The following is a 17,904-nucleotide window of genomic DNA, read 5'->3' on the forward strand; positions in this document are numbered from 1 at the left end:
AAAAAAGGCATTCTATCAAAGCAAGATTGAGAGCGCCACTGACAGTAGACAACTTTTTTCTACTTTCAAATCTCTCCTCAATCCTCCACCACCACCATCAACTACTTCACTGTCAGCAAATGACTTTGCAACATTTTTCACTGAAAAAGTTGCTAAAATAAGTGCTCAGTTTGATGCTCCTATAAGGAGGGCTTTGCCTTGTGTTAGTACGACCCCATCATTTGACTCTTTCTCTCCTCTTGATGAGGAAGCAGTCTCTCAATTGCTTCAGCGATGTCGTCCAACAACATGCCCATTAGATCCTGTCCCGTCCACTCTTCTACAGTCTATCTCACCCGCTGTTCTACCAGCAGTCACACATGTATTTAATGCTTCTCTCAGTTCTGGAATAGTTCCTTATTCTTTTAAACAGGCTAGGGTTACACCTCTGCTAAAGAAAAGTACACTTAATCCAACTGAGGTGAAGAACTACAGACCTGTCTCCCTTCTTCCTTTCTTGTCAAAGGTTTTGGAGAAAGTGGTCTTCAAGCAAGTTTGTGACTTTCTTCATCAGAATAATCTACTAGACCCTATGCAGTCTGGTTTCAAGAGTGGTCATTCTACTGAAACTGCTCTTCTGTCTGTGACTGAAGCATTGAGAGTAGCTAAGTCCTCTGCTCAGTCATCAGTATTAATTCTACTAGATTTATCTGCAGCCTTTGATACTGTTAACCATGACATTCTCCTATCTATACTATCTGAACTGGGAATTTCTGGAAAAGCTCTTGACTGGTTTGAATCTTACCTTAAAGCGCGTTCTTTCAACGTGTCTTGGCAGGGACAGGTATCTAAGTCTCATGCCCTCACCACAGGTGTGCCTCAGGGATCAGTATTAGGACCCTTGCTTTTCTCTATTTACACCACTTCCTTAGGTGATACCATTCGCTCCCATGGATTTGACTATCACTGTTATGCAGACGACACTCAACTTTACCTGTCTTTCCCACCTGATGACTCTAGTGCAGTGGTCTCCAACACGGTGCCCGCGGGCACCAGGTAGCCCGCGGGACGGCTATGAGGCGCCCCCAGCGCCAACAGCCAACAAAAATAGCCAACAGGTCACCTGCAGATCACGCTCTAAAAACACGCTCCATTGTGAAGTTTTCAATAGATATTTAAGTCTAGACCAGAACCATTTTAAGAATGTATGTAGCCATACATCTGTAACAATAAATTGATATTGGTGATACCTTATAAATTGTAGCTGCGTTAAAATTTAGCCTTTGGCTTCAAATCCGTTTCCCATTCAATCTTTAAACAACAACGGAAGCGGAGCGCACACGCTGCTCGCACGCATAGACAGTAAAGGGGGAAAAAACTTGCTTGTCTGGTGTAGCCAATGAAAGCATATCTTTGCAAAAGTTCTGTGGCCATTCCATGTTCGTCAAATACGGTTCTTGCATGATTGTTCAAGGACTGAAAAACAATTGCTTTAGCTCACAGGCCTTTTCTCCTCCGTAGGCAACTGCCGTATAATAGCGCTAAAAATGTTATAGCATGCATGACTGAGCAGGACTGTGCATTACCCTTTTTTGTCAGATCATGGATCATTTCAGGTGTGCAATAACTTTAAAAGGAGTTTTCATATGTTAGGGTGGTGTGGGCGATTACTATTGAAATGTTAAAACCGAATTGTCCACTGAAATCAGAACTTAAACATCCCCTGAATTCATAATGGTGGGTTGGTATAAATTGGGTACAAATTGTAACCCAAATTATTAATTGCACAAAAAGAAAGTTTTTTTGTAAAAAAAAAAAAAAAAAAATAGATTAGATTCCCCATGCAAACTTTGAAATGAACAAACTGAACAAAAATGTTGGTAGTGTTGCATAGGTTATTGATATTAAATTTGAAAATACAGTTGCTTAATATATAAAGACGTATAGGCCTGCACAAATAATGATCATTTAAAAGTAAAAATCACATAGGCCTATTATTTAGGAGGACTACCCTCGCAAAAAAGGGGTGAGGGTATGTTTGTTTTAAATGAGTAGCCCTCCATATGATTTCGGGTCTTCAGGTAGCCCTCATTCCCAAAAAGGTTGGAGACCCCTGCTCTAGTGTTTCCCACCGGATTTCTGCATGCCTTAAGGATATTTCAGCCTGGATGAAAGATCGGCACCTTCAGCTTAATCTCTCAAAAACAGAGTTTTTGGTGTTTCCAGCTAAAACAGCTATTCCCCAACAGATTAACATCCAGCTTGACTCAACTTCACTGACCCCAACTAGATCGGCACGAAACTTGGGCGTTGTAATTGATGACCGACTTAACTTCTCTGAGCATATAGCTTCTATTGCAAAATCATGCCGGTTTATGCTTTACAACATTAGGAAGATCAGACCTTATCTGACACAAGATTCCACACAACTTCTTGTTCAGACCATGGTCATCTCTAAGCTGGACTATTGTAATTCACTATTAGCTGGCTTACCCGCTTGTGTAACAAGATCATTACAGCTGATTCAAAATGCTGGAGCACGCCTGGTCTTCAATCAGCCAAAGAGGACACATGTAACTCCTCTCCTAGTTACTCTCCATTGGCTCCCTATAGTAGCCAGAATTAAATTTAAATCTCTCACTTTGGCCTATAGGACACTAACTAGATCGATCTGCTCCTAGTTATTTTAATTCAATAATCAAGCCTTACATGCCCAACCGCCCACTGCGGTCTTCTGGTGAGCGTATGTTGTGTCGACCAGTCATAAAAACTGGGTCTAATTCCAGACTCTTTTCTTCAGTGGTTCCATGTTGGTGGAATGAACTGCCCAGTGCTCTCCGTTCCTGTGGTAGTTTTGGGTCGTTTAAGAGGGGTCTAAAGATATTCCTATTCAACATATACTTAGTTGTTTAAGCGCTTATGTGTTATGGTTTATATAATGTTGTTTTTATTTTAATTGGGCTGTTAATTAATTTGACATTATTGTTTATTATTGATATTCTCCTTAATGTAGTCTTAGCATGTTATTGTTTTTATATTATTGATTGAATTGACATTATTGTTTTATTATTGCCTTTCCCCTTTTTTACATTGCTTTTTTTATTAGGCTATTGATTGAATTGATATTATTGTGTACTACAACTATTCTCCTTACTATATTTGACCTAGATTTTAATCTGTTCCCTGTTCATTTTTAAATATTATTATGTTGTTTTGTATTTATATGTCGCTTTGGACAAAGGCGTCTGCTAAATCCATAACCATAACCATAACCATAACATCAGATCAAATAATTTTGTAGGCTAGGTGGCGGTGCTGTGTAATAGGCTATCCACCATAAAGGCCAGATCCTGCACCCATTCCGGGCATTTAAATTGCTACTGGTCTGCCTTTTTTCTCCAAGAACTGTCCAATTTCCTCTCGTAGTTCAAAGAAACGCTTGAGTACGGCACCTCGGCTTAACCACCGTACTACAGCTAAGAAAACAGTCAAACTGACGGTGAGTCAGACCTCGCGACCTGATTAAATTTACAGTTTGCACAACCACACTTTAACATGATCCAAGTTTAGTGTTTTACAACACAACACTTCCTGGTGCAAAATACAATAAAATGCCCAAACATCTTGTCCTCCGTTTGCAGGCCGCACTTTGTCTCTGAATTTTGTCGCAACGCCTGCTTTTCTCCCGACAATGTAGCCAAACTGACAGCACAGGACCAGTCAACTCCGAACTTTTTTTTTTGTTTTTTGGCTGCGCCTAGCGGCTGAATTGAGCATTTCGGTTATTTCTTTGAAAATTCATAACTCCTCACAGGAATGGGCTAGAGATTTTTTTTTTTTTTGACATCGTCAGAAATTTATTCTCTACAAGTCTGGGCCGGATTAAACCATCTAGCGGGCCGCATCCGGCCCGCGGGCCGTATGTTTGACACCCCTGATCTAAAATGACACGCATTAACATCCTTCTCCAGGTTACATTTCGGAGATGATACATTACATTCAGGTTTACAGATAGTTTCCAGAGGTTACACAAACAGTTTACATTCAATGGCATTTATAACCATGTGACACATTACATTTAGCAACATACACTTTTACAGTCATCAAGAGAGATCGGTTACATTCTTACAGGTTACAAACACTTATGGCATTAACCTTCACACAATGCAATCTGAATACATTCATTTAAACAGTTTAAGGCACTTTACCCATTTCACAGTTTGAGACATACAATTCTTTACATGCATAATTCCCTAGACTTTACAAGGTCAGGCTACTAAAATACTTGTAATGATACATTTCATTCATCACACTTTATTATTTATTATGAGGTCATTGTTTGCAGTTATGGTTCATTTTCCATTCTTTTATTCACATTCAATAATCATCAAGTATTTCTGAGGTCAGGGTGATCTGGTTGAGTAATCCTGCACATTGTTCAACATCTGCTTCAACACATTAATTCACTTCCACGCTTTCAGGTGAACTTAATTCAAGAGTAGGTTGCAAGGTCATTGGTTTAACATTACGATTCAATTCCTGGTCAGTTTCTTTCCTAATTTGTCTAATCATATTTTCTAGATCAGAGAGATTACCTTGATAGCTAGCGCTGAATCTAGCCTTTCTGCCTTTTCGCCTTGTAAGACGTATTGATTTTGTGCTACTGCTCTGTGGTCCATACGGTTGGTGTTCTGGCAACACGTCAAGAAGCAGAGAACGTGTGCTGCAAGACTTCTCCAGTAATGAGAACTATGGCTTTGATAGCCTACATTGGCAGAGGTTAGCCTACTCAAGTTGTTTTCTGTCACGTATGACCCTTAGGAAAAAGTACTATAGGAATCTTATAGTATAAGACTACTATAGAAAAACTATAGCAGTTATAGGATATTATAGAGTTATTAGTACTTCTACAGTATGCCCCAAAATACGTATTGCTATAAGATTACTATAATATTTTGTCCCAAAATACTATAAGATTCCTATACTACTTTTTCATAAGGGGATTGCTCATGTGGTTAGAAAAATGGGCAACACCAGTACCCCTGTTGTCTGTATGACCCTGTACCCAGGATTAGAACCAGTCTGCCTTAGCATAATATACTCCCTTCAAAATGCACTAAACATTCAACTATGGCCCCCTGTGAGACAGAAGATATGAAAGGTAAGATAAACCTTTAGCCTAAAAGGGACAAAAACTGATGCAACTCCTAAAACGAATATACAAAACAGGTCAATTTTCAATAAATAGCTTTATTATATTTACATACAGCAGTGGTACTCAAAGTGTGGTCCACAAGCTCTCTCAAGTGTTCCACAAGTAGATGTGGTAAAATATAATAGATGAGTTGTTTGCAATATTGAGCCAACTTGTATGTAAATCCAAACAGTTCTGCAACACTGATGTAACCTACAATATGCCAGTTTAAATCATAGTAATCCTCTGACACCATAAGCAAGGTGCAAAGACAATAAGCAAGGTGGTTCAGTGAGAAGGCCTATTGTGTAATATACTGTTGAAGTAGGTCTACTGTTTTTTTCTTTTTGCTAGGTGGTCCGTGATTTATTATTTTGTTTAAATTATTATTGTTTAAGTGGATCCTTTGTAAGATGGTGCTGGGATTATTTAGGGGAAAAGGTCTGAGTTGTTGTTTCGGCTTGTGTTGTCCTGGGTATCCGAAGGGACAACACACAAAACACATTTGTTGGCTGTTATGATTCTGTTACATTGCTCATTGATTGCGCTGGGCCATAGGTGGAGCCATCAGGTGTTATTGTGGAGATGTCACTTTCATCCTCCACCTCATCTTGATCAACCCGAGGTCTTCTAGCTGGCCTTGGATGAACAGGCTTGATGGGAGTAGAGGTAGCAGGCCCCCATGCCCATGGTGTATCTGAAGTGCTTGTATCAAATCTCATACTTTTCATGAAGTATTCTGTTTGGGTACCTAAAGTAAATAAATGTGTATTACTGTCAAGTTACAAGATACTAATAGTACACAGGACATTCACTATCTCACACAAAACAAAAATATTTTAGTGACTGTGGTAAGGTGTATGATGTACTAAGTAGCACACCCACAAGAAGACATTCAGTAATATCAATTATATCTGTTATGCAATTCATGGGTTTCATCAGGTCCATTTACACAGGTGTATTAATCAAGCACCATGCAGTCTGCATTCATAATCGAAGTACTTGATTTTATACACCTGTGGAAAGTGACCTGATGAAACCCATGAATTGATTTTCCCAAACATTGACGAGCACATAAGAACCTGTATTAGCCTAATAGAAAAAGACTTATAGAAACTAACTAGCACAACAATAAAAGTTAGATCATAAACCTTTGCTTCTAACGTGATGACCTAATGTAGGCTAGAAAGCTGTGTAGCCCGACATGAGGATGTGCTCTGGAAGACATACAAAACACTAAGTAAACAGCAAGTAATCAAACAAAACATCATTGTAGGCCTACAAAGGTCAAAGGCAAGAAGACTGAATTAGACTGAAGTGTAAATACCTGAGCTCTAGTGATAGCAACTTAGCCTAATAGTGCACGGGTATTGTGTTTTTGATTTTCCCTGTTTAGACTAGAACAATACCCGTACTTAGTTGAGCATAAGATATTGTTGCTAATATTATTATTTGTGGTTTAACGTTTAGGTACCGTTAGAAGATTATAGGTTCAACAAGCTAAATCTCTGGGAAGTGTGGTCGGTTTTCTACCGTGGTAAAGTTGGTTTTATATTGGACGTTGGATATTCGACACATTCGAAAAATCTATTTAGCACTGACTACGAGGGTCAAATTTGTGTCAAACCAACTTTAATGTGTTTAAACAAGGCCTGCCTATATTACACAAAGCTTCTTTTGTCCAAAAACCCATGTTTTGATTTTATGAATTTTTTAGGCTGATAAAAGATTTCAATCTATTATGCGGCTTCACCTTTTGACTTACCCATACTAAAACATATCTCCTGAACTCGGCTTACTGCCCTTTCTAGTACACAAAGCTTCTTTTTCCCTAAAACCTACTCTTTGATTTTATAAAATTTTTAATGTTAAATGTTTCAAATCTATTATGCGGCTTGCCCTTTTGACCTACCCATGTCAAAACACATCTGTTGCACTCGGCTAACTGCCCTACATAGTACACAAAGCTTCTTTTTTTCAAAAACGCACTCTTTGATTTTATATACATTTTTTACTATTCAAAAATGCTATGAATCTATTATGCTGCTTCCCCTTTCGACCTACCCATGTCAAAACACATCGCTGAACTCAGCTAACTGCCCTACATAATACACAAAGCTTCTTTTTTCCAGAAACTCACTCTTTGATTTTATATTAATTTTTTACTATTCAAAAATGCTATAAATCTATTATGCGGCTTGACCTTAAAACTCACTCTTTGATTTTATATTAATTTTTTACTATTCAAAAATGCAAAAAAACAAGCTACCTCTTTGTAGGTAGACATACATCATTTATATTTATTAAGTTAACTATATTTTGTTTTCCATCCAAAGTTCCATTTGGCTGTGTAAATCAACTGGATTTTTTTATATTTTCAATAAATGTATAATATAGATTTATAGCATTTTTTGATAATAAAATCAAAGAGTGGGCTTTGGAAAAAATAAGCTTTGTGTACTATGTAGGGCAGTTAGCTGAGTGCAGCAGATGTGTTTTGACATGGGTAGGTCAAAAAGTGAAGGCGCATAATAGATTTATAGCATTTTTGAATAGTAAAATATTAATATAAAATCAAAGAGTGAGTTTTTGGAAAAAATAAGTTTTGTGTACTATGTAGGGCAGTTAACTGAGTGCAGCAGATGTGTTTTGACATGGGTTGGTCAAAAGGTCAATTCGCATAATAGATTTATAGCATTTTTGAATAGTAAAAAATTAATATAAAATCAAAGAGTGAGTTTTTGAAAAAAAGAAGCTTTGTGTACTATGAAGGCCAGTTAGCTGAGTGCAACAGATGTGTTTTGACATGGGTAAGTCAAAAGGGGAAGCCGCATAATAGATTTATAGCATTTTTGAATAGTAAAAAATTTATATAAAATCAAAGAGTACGTTTTTGAAAAAAAGAAGCTTTGTGTACTATGTAGGCAAGTTAGCTGAGTGCAACAGATGTGTTTTGACATGGGTAGGTCAAAAGGTGAAGTCACATAATAGATTTATAGCATTTTTATAAAGTAAAAAAATAATATAAAATCAAAGAGTGAGTTTTTGGAAAAAAGAAGCTTTGTGTATTATGTAGGGCAGTTAGCTGAGTGCGGCAGATGTGTTTTGACATGGGTAGGTCAAAATGTCAGGTCGCATAATAGATTTATAGCATTTTTGAATAGTAAAAAATTAATATAAAATCAAAGAGTGCGTTTTTGAAAAAAAGAAGCTTTGTGTACTATGTAGGGCAGTTAGCAGAGTGCAGCAGATGTGTTTTGACATGGGTAGGTCAAAAGGTGAAGGCACATAATAGATTTATAGCATTTTTGAATAGTAACAAATTTATATAAAATCAAAGAGTAAGTTTTTGAAAAAAAGAAGCTTTGTGTACTATGTAGGGCAGTTAACTGAGTGCAGCAGATGTGTTTTGACATGGGTAGGTCAAAAAGTGAAGGCGCATAATAGATTTATAGCATTTTTGAATAGTAAAATATTAATATAAAATCAAAGAGTGAGTTTTTGGAAAAAATAAGTTTTGTGTACTATGTAGGGCAGTTAGCTGAGTGTAGCAGATGTGTTTTGACATGGGTAGGTCAAAAGGTGAAGGCGCATAATAGATTTATAGCATTGTTTAATAGTAAAAAAATAATATAAAATCAAAGAAAGAGTTTTTGAAAAAAATAGGCTTTGTGTACTATGTAGGGCAGTTAGCCGAGTGCAGCAGATGTGTTTTGACATGGGTAGGTCAAAAGGTGAAGGCACATAATAGATTTATAGCATTTTTGAATAGTAACAAATTTATATAAAATCAAAGAGTAAGTTTTTGAAAAAAAGAAGCTTTGTGTACTATGTAGGGCAGTTAACTGAGTGCAGCAGATGTGTTTTGACATGGGTTGGTCAAAAGGTCAATTCGCATAATAGATTTATAGCATTTTTGAATAGTAAAAAATTAATATAAAATCAAAGAGTGCGTTTTTGAAAAAAAGAAGCTTTGTGTACTATGTAGGGCAGTTAGCAGAGTGCAGCAGATGTGTTTTGACATGGGTAGGTCAAAAGGTGAAGGCACATAATAGATTTATAGCATTTTTGAATAGTAACAAATTTATATAAAATCAAAGAGTAAGTTTTTGAAAAAAAGAAGCTTTGTGTACTATGTAGGGCAGTTAACTGAGTGCAGCAGATGTGTTTTGACATGGGTTGGTCAAAAGGTCAATTCGCATAATAGATTTATAGCATTTTTGAATAGTAAAAAATTAATATAAAATCAAAGAGTGAGTTTTTGAAAAAAAGAAGCTTTGTGTACTATGAAGGCCAGTTAGCTGAGTGCAACAGATGTGTTTTGACATGGGTAAGTCGAAAGGTGAAGCCGCATAATAGATTTATAGCATTTTTGAATAGTAAAAAATGTATATAAAATCAAAGAGTACATTTTTGAAAAAAAGAAGCTTTGTGTACTATGTAGGCAAGTTAGCTGAGTGCAACAGATGTGTTTTGACATGGGTAGGTCAAAAGGTGAAGGCACATAATAGATTTATAGCATTTTTATAAAGTAAAAAAATAATATAAAATCAAAGAGTGAGTTTTTGGAAAAAAGAAGCTTTGTGTATTATGTAGGGCAGTTAGCTGAGTGCGGCAGATGTGTTTTGACATGGGTAGGTCAAAATGTCAGGTCGCATAATAGATTTATAGCATTTTTGAATAGTAAAAAATTAATATAAAATCAAAGAGTGCGTTTTTGAAAAAAAGAAGCTTTGTGTACTATGTAGGGCAGTTAGCTGAGTGCAGCAGATGTGTTTTGACATGGGTAGGTCGAAAGGTAAAGGCACATAATAGATTTATAGCATTTTTGAATAGTAAAAAAATAATATAAAATCAAAGAGTGCATTTTTGGAAAAAAGAAGCTTTGTGTACTATGTAGGGCAGTTAGCCGAGTGCAACAGATGTGTTTTGACATGGTTAGGTCAAAAGGTCAAGCCGCATAATAGATTGAAAGCATTTAAAGCATTTTTTTTACATTAAAAAATATTTATAAAATCAAAGAATGGATTTTTGGGAAAAAGAAGCTTTGTGTACTATATAGAGCAGTAATCCGAGTTCACCAGATGTGTTTTGACATGGGTAGGTCAAAAGGGAAAGCCGCATAATAGATTTGAAACATTTAACATTAAAAATTGTATAAAATCAAAGAGTAGGTTTTAGGGAAAAAGAAGCTTTGTGTACTAGAAAGGGCAGTAAGCCGAGTTCAGGAGATGTGTTTTAGTATGGGTAAGTCAAAAGGTGAAGCCGCATAATAGATTGAAATCTTTTATCAGCCTAAAAATTTCATAAAATCAAAACATGGGTTTTTGGACAAAAGAAGCTTTGTGTAATATAGGCAGGCCTTGTTTAAACACATTAAAGTTGGTTTGACACAAATTTGACCCTCGTAGTCAGTGCTAAATAGATTTTTCGAATGTGTCGAATATCCAACGTCCAATATAAAACCAACTTTACCACGGTTCAGTTTCTTATGAGTGTAGCTACACCATAGGCTAGTGACAATGGCCCCAATTTTTTTAGATACCCCTACCGGAGGTAGAACTAAACCCAACAATGTTTTTCCTCATCTCTAAGGTCTCCCATATATGAAATGGATTCTTAGCTAAAAATATTTTACTGCTAAGATTGTTAAATTAACAGATATTGTTATACACCCCAAAACCAAAAAAGGACTAAAATATAGCCTGTCCGTATTGGAGTTAAGGCATGTAAATTAGTGCAGATCAATCACACAAGCTCTGAGACCTTTGAAACTTGGCATGTTTATAGTCAGGAAGTTGCTTTACCTACTAGAAAAGACTGGATGTGAATATCTTAATGTATGGAATGAGTAGAGACATGTAAACATACACCTAAAATAAGCGGACATGCAAAAAATTTATATCTATGCAGAATGTTTTCATTTACTTTGTGGCTGCTTTGCCAGGGATTATCATAGAAACACATATGATAGCTTGTTGGAAAGGTGGGGTTGTACTGAATCCAACAATACCAAATATATAAATATAGTATGACGAATTAGGGTGTTCTGTCACTCAATGTATGAGGTGTCCAAAATGAAAGAAAACGGAAAACTGGCAAAATACAGTCTCAAGTCCAAATCACATTATCAGTGGTGAGAAGAATGTTGACAAATTCATTGTTACTGCAAGGTAAGTTACATAAGGTAAGTGCTGCTCTATATTTACATTTAATAATGATACATTTCATATGTCCCAGTATTAAACAATTCATATGAAACACAGATCCAATTGAATCAGGTTAACATTGGGATGGATGACATTTTGGTCAAGTCATTACTGAATAATGGAAAATAATATTGTTAGCTTTTGTCTGTCCAGACCAGCAGTGGACAGTAGAGCCTACACTGCTTACTTCACCCCTAAGTAGCTAAACAGTTAGTTGTAGAAACTACTTTCCCTAGCTAAGAAAGTACTTAGCCCTCTGACCAATGTTGCATGTGTAATTCAACTTTATTTGCATTTCAATGAAAATTCTGAAATGTATAACATTTTTCCTTTTCACTAGTCTTTTGAATTATGGAGAATGTCTTACAGGCATTGGATTTTGAAAAGGGCAAGAAAAAAGATCCCTATGTCCAAAACCCCACAGTAGAAGGCCTCCAACGCATACTTACCCTTGCTCAGCAGAGAGAGAGATGGTGATGTCCATAAAACTCTGGCTCCATATACAGATGATATTTCCTCCAATATCAAAGTTTCATACCATGTATCATGTAGAGCGAACTACTGCAGTAAGACAAAAATCAGTGAGCAGCAGCAAGTTGCAAATGTTGAGAGTGAGAGCACATCTGCACCAAGAAGGCTGAGTAAGGCTGACACAACATCATTTCAAATATGGAGAGATTGTTTCATTTGTGGGAAGGCCAGCTCTAAACCAGAACCTCTGACAGCAATTTCAACTGGAACAGGCGCAAGTACCAGAGACAAGGTCCTTCGGGCAGCTTCTGAAAGGCTTGATGAAGATAAAAAGGGAGATCCAAGGACTAACAAGAGCCAAGGAGCAGGACCGGAGCACTCAACCTACAGCAACAATCACATAGTGAAATTTGCTGACGACACAACTCTGGTGGGTCTCATCACCAAGGGCGACGAGACTCAATACAGGTTGGAGGTCGACCATCTGACCACGTGGTGCAGGGACAACAACCTCCTGCTGAACGTCAGCAAGACCAAAGAGATTGTTGTTGACTTCCGGAGAGGTCACACCCAACACCTGCCACTGACCATCGACGGTGCTGTGGTGGAGAGAGCGAGCAGCACCAAATTCCTGGGGGTGCACATCAGTGAAGACCTCTCCTGGACCACCAACACTGCATCACTGGCGAAGAGAGCTCAGCGCCGCCTGTACTTCCTGCGGAAACTCAGGCGAGCAAGTGCTCCACCAGCCATCATGACCACATTCTACCGAGGCACCATTGAGAGCATCCTCTCCAGCTGTATCGCTGTGTGGGGCGGAAGCTGCACTGAATACAACAGGAAAGCCCTGCAGCGCATAGTGAACACAGCTGGAAGGATTATTGGTGCTTCACTCCCCTCCCTGAAGGACATTTACACCACCCACCTCACCCGCAAGGCGACCAAAATTGTGAGTGATGCAAGTCACCCCGCTCACAATCTGTTTGATCGATCTACTGCCCTCTGGGAAGAGGTACAGAAGCCTGCGCTCCCGCACTACCAGACTCACCAACAGCTTCATACACCAAGCTGTTAGGATGCTGAACTCTCTCCCTCCTCTCCCCCCTCCACCCTCAGCTACATAACATCCTGGACATTGGACCCACAATGGCCGCCTGCACCACTCCACTTGCACACTTGTACACTTTGCAACTTGTTGTTGTTGTCCTGAAAAAACAACACTTCTGCTGCTCTTACATAACTTGCACCACTATGCCACTTTATTTCTTACTTAGGTCAAACAGAACTACCTCAGCCTTTTATTGGCCTGACTTTGCACTAGTATTTTATTTTATTTTATTGACTGTCTATGCACAATTTCAACCAAATTTTGCTGCTCTTATTTTTTCATTATATGTGCCCTCTTATTTACTTATTTACTTACTTTTTTGTTTACTTGAATGTTATGTTTGTCTGTGGACTTAAATTGGTAAAATATGTCTTGTCTCCACCGTGGGATAGTGAGAAACGTAATTTCGATCTCTTTGTATGTCTGGAACATGTGAAGAAATTGACAATAAAGCTGACTTTGACTTTGACTTTGACTCAATGCTTAAAGTGATTTTTATTAGTGCAAACTGACTAACGTTCCGACGCCCATGCGTATTCTTCAGAGTCAAAACCAAAGATGATGAACCAAAGAGGATGAAGATGTACATCTTTGAATTCTTTCATGCCCAGATCTCTTTGCATATGATACCAAATACCATAAAATGCCTTGCACACTACATATCTAAATTAAATATAGCAGAAGCCATAGAAAAGAATACAAAAAGCAGACCAATGTCTATAACAAAGCCTTTATTAAGCTCACTGAAGACATTGATAAAACAGTATTGTCCAAAGGTATGAAAGTGAGGACTCTCAACTCGTTCACTGATAGCTATGAGAACATACTAAAGACCATTGCTGAGCAAGAAGGTGTGTCAACACAAGAAATATAGATCAAGGACAGTGGTGTCTACATCCCAACTGTTCTCACTTGAGACGCTGAACATGGAATTGTTAATGCAGCCATCAACAACTTTTACCAAAATGAAGACACCCTGGATGGGAAGCATACAACTCATGTTATGGCGTCGTTGTGTTCCAAAGAGGCCAAGTCTCCACAGCAGATAAATGCCTATAGCACAGGTTCCACAGAGGTCCCTCACCACCTTAAACATGTTTGATATGAATGGAGATAAACTTTACAGGTACATTTTGTCCATTCTTTTATCCATTCTTCACATCCAGGGTGTCTTCATTTTGGTCAAAGTTGCTGATGGCTGCATCAAAAATTCCATGTTCAGCAACTCCAGTGAGGCCAGTTGGGATGTAGACACCACTCTCTGTCCTTGATATCTGGTCTGCTGCAACAGATGTCAGAAGTGCCTGACTTCTGTATAGGAAACACAGTGCCCCATTGCACTGAGCTCATTGATGACTGGCTTACTACCAAACTCATGATGTATCAAAATGGAAGGTCCCAGTGCGATTGGCGTATGGATGTGACAGCTCTGTTCAATGAGATGATGACAAATTGCGATAACACACAGATTCTCCTTTGAAGCTGGGTCATCATCACATGTTTGGTAATCTCTGTGGGCATGTTAATCAACACACCAGTTCACAAGTCATACAGGATGTTGGGTACATATTGGCTGCATTGGAAACATAATAGACAGTCACTGCTGACATATTACTCACTGTCATACTCTACCTGATCCATGCTTTCCCTCAATATGTCTGCCGCCCTGTGTAATATTTGGATTTTATGTCTGTGAGTTTAGCAGCTTCCCTCAGTGCACAATATGGTCATACTATCTGAGCAGATCAGATCTGACAGTCTTGGACGTGGAACAAATGCAAGCCTGTCTTTGTGCTGTATCACCTTTTCCTTTAGTTTCCAGGATCTATATTTATTGTGTTGAACTATGGACACACCTTCTTGCTCACCAATGGTCTTTAGTATGTTGTCATAGCTATCAGTCGAAGAATTGAGTCCTCACTTTCATATCTTTGGACAATACTGTTTTATCAATGTCTTCAGTGAGCTTAATAAAGGCCTTGTTATAGACATTGGTCTGCTTTTTTGATTCTTTTCTATGGCTGCTGTTATATTTCGTTTAGATATGTAGTGTGCAAGGACATTTTATGGTATTTGGCATCATATGCAAAGAGATCTGGGCATGAAAGAATTTGAAGATGTACATCTTCATCAAGCCTTTCAGAAGCTGCCCGAAGGACCTCGTCTCTGGTACTGGGGACAGCCGTGGCCTACTGGTTAGGGGTTCGGGCATGTAACCGAAGAGTTACCGGTTCGATCCCCGACCCAGAAGGAAAAAAAGGAAAAAAGGTGGGGGAAGTGGTTGAGCACTGCTCTTCCATGCCCACATCCATGGTGCCCTTGAGCAAGGCACCTAACCCCTCACTGCTCCCCGAGCGCCGCTGTAATAAAGCATCTCACTGCTCCGGGTTAGTGTGTGCTTCACCTCATTGTGTTCACTGTGTGCTCTGTGTGTTCACTAATTCACGGATGGGATAAATGCAGAGACCAAATTCCTTGTATACGCAAGTACTTGGCCTATACCTGTACCAGTCGAAATGGCTGTCAGAGGTTCTGATCTAGCATTCCCACAAATGAAACAATCTCTTCGTATTTGAAATTATGTTGTATCAACCCTACTCAGCCTTCTTGGTGCAGATGTGCTCTCACTCTCAACATTTGCAACTTGCTGCTGCTCACTGATATTTGTCTTACTGCAGTAGTTCACTCTACATGATATGAAACTTTGATTTTGGAGGAAATATCATCTGTATATGGAGCCAGAGTTTTATGGACATCACCATCTCTCTCTCTGCTGAGTAAGGGTAAGTATGCGTTGGAGGCCTTCTACTGTTGGGTTTTGGACATAGGGATCTTTTTTCTTGCCCTTTTCAAAATGTTTTCCACAAATGATACAAAGCTTTGGATCCAATGCCTGTAAAACATTCTCCATAATTCAAAAGACTAGTGAAAAGGAAAAATGATATACATTTCAGAATTTTCATTGAAATGCAAATAAAGTTGAATTACACATGCAACATTGGTCAGAGGGCTAAGTACTTTCTTAGCTAGGGAAAGTAGTTTCTACAACTAACTGTTTAGCTACTTAGGGGTGAAGTAAGCAGTGTAGGCTCTACTGTCCACTGCTGGTCTGGACAGACAAAAGCTAACAATATTATTTTCCATTATTCAGTAATGACTTGACCAAAACAAAATTCAAGTGAATATAAATATTTTAATAAAGGTGTTCCATCCCAATGTTAACCTGATTCAATTGGATCTGTGTTTCATATGAATTGTTTAATACTGGGACATATGAAATGTATCATTATTAAAGGTAAATATAGAGCAGCACTTACCTTATGTAACTTACCTTGCAGTAACAATGAATTTGTCAACATTCTTCTCACCACTGATAATGTGATTTGGACTTGAGACTGTATTTCGCCAGTGTTCCGTTTTCTTTCATTTTGGACACCTCATACATTGAGTGACAGAACACCCTAATTCGTCATACTATATTTACATATTTGGTATTGTTGGATTCAGTATAACCCCACCTTTCCAACAAGCCATCATATGTGTTTCTATGATAATCCCTGGCAAAGCAGCCACAAAGTAAATGAAAACATTCTGCATAGATATTAATTTTTTGCATGTCCGCTTATTTTAGGTGTATGTTTACATGTCTCTACTCATTCCATACATCAAGATATTCACATCCAGTCTTTTCTAGTAGGTAAAGCAACTTCCTGACTATAAACATGCCAAGTTTCAAAGGTCTCAGAGCTTGTGTGATTGATCTGCACTAATTTACATGCCTTAACTCCAATACGGACAGGCTATATTTTAGTCCTTTTTTGGTTTTGGGGTGTATAACAATATCTGTTAATTTAACAATCTTAGCAGTAAAATATTTTTAGCTAAGAATCCATTTCATATATGGGAGACCTTAGAGATGAGGAAAAACATTGTTGGGTTTAGTTCTACCTCCGGTAGGGGTATCTCAAAAACTAAAGCCCTTTCTGACCATTTGTCACTAGCCTACCAGGCACGTAACTGAAGCATTCCGTTCGCGTTATGTACTGCAACAATTAGCTTCCAATAGGCCTAATCAATGGAAGTAGCTACACCTGGCGTGTTAGTGGCCTGTAGGCTATGTTCGGGAAAATAGACCATTCCTCTAATGGATTTTACCAGAGCCCTTCCTATTAGACATTCTCTGATTTTACACGTCGCGAACAGAACACTTCAGTTACGTGCCTGGTGTAGCCTCCTGTAATATAGGCTAGCCTAAGCCTAGCTTGTACCCTTTTTAATGCATGCTAACGTGAAGAATATGAACATGCTATTTTGTAACAGACGTTAGGTGGAAAAGTTTGTACTTACAGCCTGTGAGCTGGTGGTCGATCGTCATGACGGTACAGAACCAGGTTTTCAGAACGATGCAAAACCACTTTCTAACTGTAGGCAGTGAGTGTGGTCGAAATGATTGGAACACGGAACTAATGTTGCACTACTTCGGTGGTGGTGTTCCAACGATAAATCCGAACCATTTCTTCCTCAACTCTTGTTTCTAAGGCAAGACATGCAACATTGATGTGTTATTGCCACAAATAACACAGGCACGATTTTTTTCCGCCATGTTAGCAACTTGCTGTTAGCAAATCTGGTCACCCTACATTAACAGTTACATTTTATTTTAACTTTAGAGTGTCTGACGTGTACTCTGATGTCAGTGATGCTGACCTTGATCGCCTTGTGGAGGAAATCCAGAGATTACATCCTAACTCTGGATACAGGATGATACATGCCCATCTTGCCTAAAGAGGATTTCGAGTTCAAAGTAGCCCATATGAAACCAAAATGCAGCAAAAACATTTAATGAAATAAATACACCCTAAGTGTTGTTACATTAGGAGTTGTGGGTGGGCCTAGAACCTTTAAATTAGACAGAGAGGCCACAGGACATTTGATACTATTTG

General features: G+C 38.3%; 1 long non-coding RNA gene across 1 annotated transcript; it reads right to left on the bottom strand.

The window, feature by feature from the left end:
* Positions 1 to 5,209: 5,209 nt before the first annotated feature.
* Positions 5,210 to 17,661, bottom strand: LOC143121010 (uncharacterized). The gene is made up of 2 exons (XR_012986350.1): positions 17,309 to 17,661; positions 5,210 to 5,924 (listed from the first exon to the last, which is right to left on the bottom strand). It is a non-coding gene; the product is annotated as an uncharacterized LOC143121010 (long non-coding RNA).
* Between the last annotated feature and the right edge of the window lie 243 nt (positions 17,662 to 17,904).

Source organism: Alosa pseudoharengus, unplaced genomic scaffold (assembly GCF_046254945.1).
Source record: "Alosa pseudoharengus isolate Yale_2024_CS ecotype anadromous, Long Island Sound unplaced genomic scaffold, YU_APseudo_1.1 YU_APseudo_1.1_scf_13, whole genome shotgun sequence".
Taxonomy (NCBI): Eukaryota; Metazoa; Chordata; class Actinopteri; order Clupeiformes; family Clupeidae; genus Alosa; species Alosa pseudoharengus.